At 35.8% G+C, this 7,420-nt stretch overlaps 1 long non-coding RNA gene across 1 annotated transcript in view; it reads left to right on the top strand.

The window, feature by feature from the left end:
* LOC112148009 overlaps positions 1-7,420 on the top strand; it is a 68,002-nt gene that overhangs the window by 54,047 nt on the left and 6,535 nt on the right. The gene's annotated exons all lie outside the window — the stretch shown is intronic.

Below are 7,420 nucleotides of genomic sequence, written 5' to 3'. Positions count from 1 at the left end.
TATTTTTAAGTATGTTTGTCCATCAACTTCTAAGTAAAGCAAAAATATATTTAGTGGATCATTTTATCCTGTTAACTTTACAGTTTCATTTAGAATAAATTTCTTATTTTTCTACAGGGAATCTTTTTAACCAACTGATAAATCTGTCAACCTGAAGAACATACAAAAAAATCCTCTTAGTGATGTTCTCATGATGTAGGAATTTTGAAAATGTATGTTTTACTATAATTGACTTAAAAAAAAACATTTGAGATAAAAAGTAAAAATGTTTTCTACCCTCAGAAAAAGCCTGAGACCTTTCAGGTTCTAAACTCTCCCGTTCTCCATCCAGGAACCTCTAAAGCTCTGACAGGTGAGGAGCAGCTCCCAGAAAACTTCACTCCCGGGGCTAAAGTTCAGGTTTGAAAGGCAGAACTTCAGAATCAAACCGAGCAGAAAGAAGAACCACTGACCTGAAGTCCACCGCAGAACTGCATCCAGAACCACTGACCCGCGGTCTCACCTGGACCCAATTACCTTTAATGAGCTCTCAGCGGCAGGTGGAGCGAACACGTGATCAGCTGGGATTACAACCAATGCATCTGAAGCTAGGATGGTGACGTCATAATGTGGCAATTTAACCCGAAAAAAAGAGTCATTTATTTATTTGCGCATGAGAAAGTATTTGGTGCAAACGAGAAGCAGACTGATGAAAACGCTTCGCCAAAACAAATCACGTGACTTCTGAGCTTGTTTTATGTGACGTTCAGAGGCTCGGCTCCATAGACTGTATGAAGTGTCTCCTCCTGGTGCGTTCACTGAGCCTCAGAACATAGAACATTCGTGGAACTCCCATCGCAAACCAGCCTAACTTAGACCGCTACTTTTTATGATGAGGAAATAAAAACCGCCGAACCGACCCTAAACCCGCCCAAAATATGCCTACCCCCCCAAAGCCAACTTCGCACGCAAATTTAGAACCAAAAACCCCCAATTAGGCGGGAACCCGCCCAATCTGGCAACACTGCACAGATCGCCTGCAGCGCGGTGCATACTGGTTAGTTTCTGTCGCCCAACGTCAAATCTGCGCCGTCATGAAGTATAGCGAGAAAAGGGCGGGTTCAAAGCGCCTTCCTTTTATTTTTATTGAAAACAGGTGACATACAGGAAAAAACAAAGAACATTAAACTGTACATCAATTGTTCAAAATAAACCCCGGGGGGGGGGTTGGATTTTCAAAAAAATGTCTGATCCTATTAATTTTAAATTACATATTTAAATAACTGAAATTCAGAAAGTTTAGATCCCCCCCTAGTATAATCATTAAAACAGATATAACACAAGAGTCATCTGCAATTAGATACGAATAATCGAGTATGTCCAAAACTAAAGAAATAATATTTGCGATATGATGTTGGTCAAAAATCCTGATTGTGATTCATCTATTAAAGAGTTAAACATTTTCTAGTCTACGAGACTTTAGGCCTGTTTGCATGTCTGTAAAAATGACAAGACGTATGCAATTCAATTCAATTCAATTTTATTGTCATTGTCACAGAGAAACAACGAAATTGCGTTTAAAGCATCTGTACTCCATACTTCACATTTACAAATAATAATAATAATAATAATAATAAACAATCTTAGTCTATGAGGTCAAATGTAATAAGTTGCAATTAACTGGTCCAAATCACTTTACTGTCACTGTCTCATTCTTCCATGCACACACACATTCACACACTGATGGCGGCTCTACCGCTGAACTCTGGGCCCAACCTATTACCACCAGGAGCAATGTGAGGGTTTCATGTTTTGCTCAAGGACACTTTGAAACATAGAGCCTATACGATCTCACAATCGGAGGTCGACCCCTCTACCTCTGCGCCCCTGGCATTCACTATCTAATTTATAACTAGTTCCTACTAAGGATACTACATCCTGCATTGTATTGTCCAACTTCATGTTATTCTCTAATCCTCCATTGATCTGCTACTAAACATTGTAGCAGGGCTGATGCTTGTGTTGTTAGCTTTGGCAATAGGGAATAAGCAACTTCCTGTTCTGTTTATTTGCACTGAGCGGTCCGGTGCGTTTCAGTTCGACCCAGTATTTTGAGCGTTTTTATTGTAAAACTGACTTATTAAACAATTCTGACCTGTACCTCTTGAGGGCCTCAATCCGTTGAAGGTCCATAGAAAAAATAGAACAGGATGATTGGGGCGGAGTTGCTGTTGCTACCCGTTGATTGGCAGAAAGAGATTATATAATATAGCGCTAAGCTAGCGATTCCCTTTTCCTCTTTACAGCGGTATTCATCTTAATCTCACCGCAGTCTTCTTTCATACAACATTAAATTCCTGTTATACACAATGTATGAAAAGTAAAGCAATAAAGATGAGCTGCTGGATGACCTCCAATAGTGTTGCTTTTCTAGTTGCACTGTTGCACTGCAATGGCACAAATGACACGCTAGCGGTCTACAACACGCATGCACTGTGAAAACAAACCGCTCAGTGGAAGCGACGCTCAACTGAGTAGAAACGCTTGCCAGAATTAACTGGTCCATCCTGTACTACTCTTCCTCTTCCTAGATGTTTTTTTTCTTGGCCAATGACGTTCTGTAGCTCCTGCCCTGACGGCCATAGAGAGGAGGAGAGAAAGAGTGATGGAGAGACTGAGTTTCATATTTGTACAACACTATTTTTATCTAAATATTTTGCTTATGTATACACAGATGTAAACTCCAAAACATTTTGATTCACCGGACAGTATTGCCTACATAAAGTCTATAAGATTATTTTTTCTCAATATCACTTGAAGAATTCGGTAACTAAAAAAATCTGTTAATTATTGGGTATTTGGTGAACTTGTAATATATTTTTTAATAATTTGTCATTACTCAAACCCTTCCTCCCACAGTGTGTCCATGTTACCTCTTTTTTATATAGAACACTGAATCTATGCACAGAATTGACAGCACAATCTTCAGAAACACACTATTTCATTTCTTTCAAGTATTTCTTTCACAAATAATTTATATTAGCAGTTACTATTAGACCTGTGTATGAATGTTACATTTTTTTTACCTCATATTCTGTTTAAAAACTATAGGTGTACAAAGGATGAATGGATGTGTAATTTATCCAACATCTAGTCATACATACTCTGAATACTAAAACCCTGCTGAACCATTTGTATCATATTTAATTAATGCATTTCTGAGAAGCTACATCATTAATATGATCCAAACTTTCCATAAATACCTATTAAACATAACTTGATCCATGTCTTCTACCCTGTAGTACATTATCATTCCACTAGGGGCAGTAGAAGAGCTTTTCCTGTTCAGTTCAAAATGGCTGCCCCTGTGATATGGAAGTTTTTTTAGCTCATAATTCAAAGTTTTATGCATTTTTCAATTGACAATTCAGTTTGCAATATTTTATTTTGTAAAATTGTGATATTGAATTGTAAATTTTCATATTGAATTGTAAATTACAAAATGAATTATCATTTTGCAAGCCTGATTGAATATCGAATTGCAAATTGCAAAATGCATTCTCAAATTGCATGATGAATTTGCAAATTGAATTGTCAATTGAAAAAATGCATAAAACTTTGAATTATGAGCTAAAAAAAACTTCCATACTGTGACACCTTTGGCAGGAAAAGTTTTGCTAACTTTTAAAACTTTATGGTGACAATAACTCATAGATTGCTGTTTTTTTACTCCTTGCTGTACTGAAACGATACAAAATGAGTAGATATTTATTACCACTTGTTATAAAGGGTGTATCAAATGTGAGATAATGTTTGTTTTTCCCTGAAGAATGTTATCAACATTTTTGCATCTTGAGCTAACATTTTTTGTGAGCAAAAAACGTACCAAATCACCCAACGGACATTCACTATATGTCATAAATAAATAATATTGCATTTTGTATGTGTGTGTGTGGATTTAATTGGTGTTTAAAAGACATCTTAATAATAAAAAAAATGTTTCTGCCATATCTTTGTAGTGGGCTTTAAAAATACAAAAAAGTAACGTCTGAATTAACACTATAAACAGAAAAAAGCATATTTGCTCTTCAAAGTATTTACTAATAAAGTAGTAGAATGTATTTAGATGTATGTTTCAAATGATTAAAACAGTTTTTTTTATGTAGAAAAAGAATGCAGAAGTGATTTGAGGACTTCTGTTATCTGGATGTTTATCTGTAGAACAGACTGAACTTTTTACTAACCAGAGATCTACATCTCTGTATATCAAACATCACACCTTCAGAAAGCTCTGCTTTTGAATAATATTACAAAAAAGTGTGTTGTTCATTGTGACTGAAAGAAATAGAGCTGTAAAAGGAAAAATAAAGCCTGATGTTCTGCTCCGACTGTTCTCAGATTCCAGCAGGCTGCTGCTCAAAAAGAATGTTGCATGAGTTTTAAATATAACATTACACAGATCATGCTGACGAAACAATGGCACCTCTTAACTCGCATTCTTTTTCAGATTCATTCCAAGGCCCATTGTCCGGAGGTTACTTAAAAAAAAAAGCTACATTCTCCTCCTGAAACATGTGGATTACTCCTGTTACAACAGTCAGCTCTTCCTTTGTAGATTATTTTACAGCTTTCAAATATTTTACACTAAATAATTTCTGGATGTGCCACTTCTATTAGGATTCAGTGGAAGAACAAAAGCTTTTCAGCTGCCGCTTCTTCAGGAAGAAAGTTACATAAGCAGCGCAGTGCAAATTATGTGAAGCACAAAGGATGTCCTGAAATCATCTAAAACCCTGAGAGGTTTTCTTATTGTCAGTTTTCTAATGAAACAGGTGCCCCCACCCCCCACCCCACCCTCCAATTTGGCTGATATGAGAGAAGGGAAATAAGAGCACTCCATTAACATTCATTTTCAACAAGTAAAGAAAAGTATAACTTCCTTTTTTGTTATGTTTCCTGTAACGAGTCTTGAACCTACGGCTTACAGATTTTTCAGGATTGTGTTCTTCAGGGCGACAGATGTTTTGCTGATCATCCAGGGAGCTTCTTCAGGTCTTTCTATTTCACAGATGCATCACTGATTAATTCCTGAATCGACTCGTTGTGATAATTTAATAACAAATAGTGAAAAAAAAAAAATATATATATATATAATTTTTTAGATCAATGGACATTTAAAAATGCAAGAACGCCCTATAAAAAGCGTTGGAGTCCATTACGCTCCTAAAAATCTTTCATCAAATCTGTAATATATTTATTTACATAGCAAAACAAACGGTTGCCGACTTAGTATATCAGTTATTAACTTTTACTAAAGTATTTTAAAATTAATTTGAGCGAAAACTTGCCGATTAATTCATTTAGCACATTTATGTGGAGAGAAAATAGACTCAAACTGATTTGTGTGTATGCTATTCTTGATTTGTGTGTGAGTATATATATGTTTCAACAATTGTTTTTTTTTAATCATTCAAAAAAAAAACTGACTGTTTATTGAGTAATATTGAGTAATACTGGGCTGAGGCTATTCCAGCAAAGCAATTTCTCCAGTGTGGAACTAACTAATGAAAGTTAGTTAGTGAAAAGCATATGTATGTATATATATAAAGTTGTCCTAAACCCTCAAGCTCTCTTTAACTTCCGTTTTGCATTTTCTCTTTTTATCAGTCAATAGTAGAGATTAAAGGAGATTTGGGGCTTTTTAGGGGTGATTAGCACTCCTAACATCTCAGCTTAGCTCTGTTAAAATAAAGTGATGCTAAAAAGACTTTCAGACTTTTTTTATTGGGATAATGAGAATTTGCTTTAACTACGCTTGATTACAGCTTAACAGTTCACAATGAATAGATAATTAAAATATTTTCAGAGCAAACGTGTTTTTTCTGACTTTCTTTTTATTTACAGAAACAGGTTCAGATTAGAAAGTAAGTCAGAGAACTAGCACATTTCAATAGTCAATTCACCCATACTGTAATTTTTTATCACAAGTGTAGAAAATTTTAAATAAGTAAAAGCATAAAATGAAGCCGTGAGAATTCACTTTAAGGGCCGGGAAAATGTTGACTTGTTTTCGCTTTAGCTGCTGATCTTTCTGCTGATGTATCTACATCCTTCTCACTTACATAACCACCAATAAACACTCAATTTGCCTAATTTTCCTGCAGATGAATCTATTATCATTTGAGGAATCGTGTGGTTTAAATTCTTAAATTTCATTAGCAGAGTGTTGATTTTAATGCAGCCTCTCTTGAATGGGTTCTATTTACAAACGGCTCCCTGTTTCTCTGTAGGAGTGGTTTCTAGTTCATCACAACATTAGATGAACGTGATGTACGAAATCCGCTCTCCTAAAATAAAACCTTAATAGAGTTAAAATGAAAAACCACCCGTTATCACACTGACGCATGTCTGCAGCTCCAGAAAAAAGACTCTGACCCCAAGAAGTCAGCCAATAATTAAGTAGAATCTGTCAAAGCTGCTCTCCAATTCCGAGGAAAAAAAAATCCAAAAATCAATACAATTGTGAAGGCTTTATAATCAATGGTTCTTTGAGCTTAAATAGGGTTCTGAGATTGTTGATAATTTAATAGAAACATTTGTACCAGAATTTATTTTTATTGATTAAAATAAAATTTCTGAACCTTTTGATCTGGATTAATTTTTCTTGTGTTCAACAAGCAGCTGTATTTGTTGGTTGCATTCTTTTTTTTTTTTCTTCTTTTATTTGCACTGAAGTGGTTTGAACCCACAAACACTTGAAATCTTTCTAGTTTGTGTTCGCCTAACTGTTAAAGCTTTTCTTCGTGCATCCTCTCGGTGCTAATGCTCACGGCTGCATGGCGTTCTGTCTGAGGTCCAAGATTAGGCTAATAGTTTTCTTGGAATAAAAAATTTGGACTTGAAAGACAATGAGAGCATGATTGAATACTGATCAGAGCAGGGAGAAGGATAGATGGATTTTTCTATCATCAATACAGATTGTCTTTCCACAGCATCTCTATGGTGTGGGCTAATTACAGCGTCCGTCTGTCAGTCAAGTATTTGAGCAGAGTATCCTTCATTTTGTATGCGTGTGTGTGACTGCTGTAGAGAATTTGCCAGGTCACACAAGAGCCTGTCAGAGGACTTTTTCTGTAATTAAAGACTGTGTGGTAGCAGCATGTTTCCCATTAGGCAACCAGTATCACATCCCCGCCATGTGACTGAGCTTTGGCAGTCTGGCACTCTTGCCTTAATAGAGTTAAGGAGAAATGCTTAGGCTTATTTGTTTACGTAATCATTTGGCTTGTCATCTCATAAAAAAGTAGCAGCATTCTACTTAAAAAGAACAATATTAGAGTTAGTTCAGTAATAAAAAGCTGTGCAGTTTTCCACAAACCTCATTTTTGCCCTATAAATGTCTGATGTTCTTATAAATGTTTTTTTTTTGTCAGGTCTTCAG

Source organism: Oryzias melastigma, linkage group LG9 (assembly GCF_002922805.2).
Source record: "Oryzias melastigma strain HK-1 linkage group LG9, ASM292280v2, whole genome shotgun sequence".
NCBI lineage: Eukaryota > Metazoa > Chordata > Actinopteri > Beloniformes > Adrianichthyidae > Oryzias > Oryzias melastigma.
Note: the sequence above shows the minus strand (reverse complement) of the source record. Positions and strands in the feature narration are given on the sequence as shown.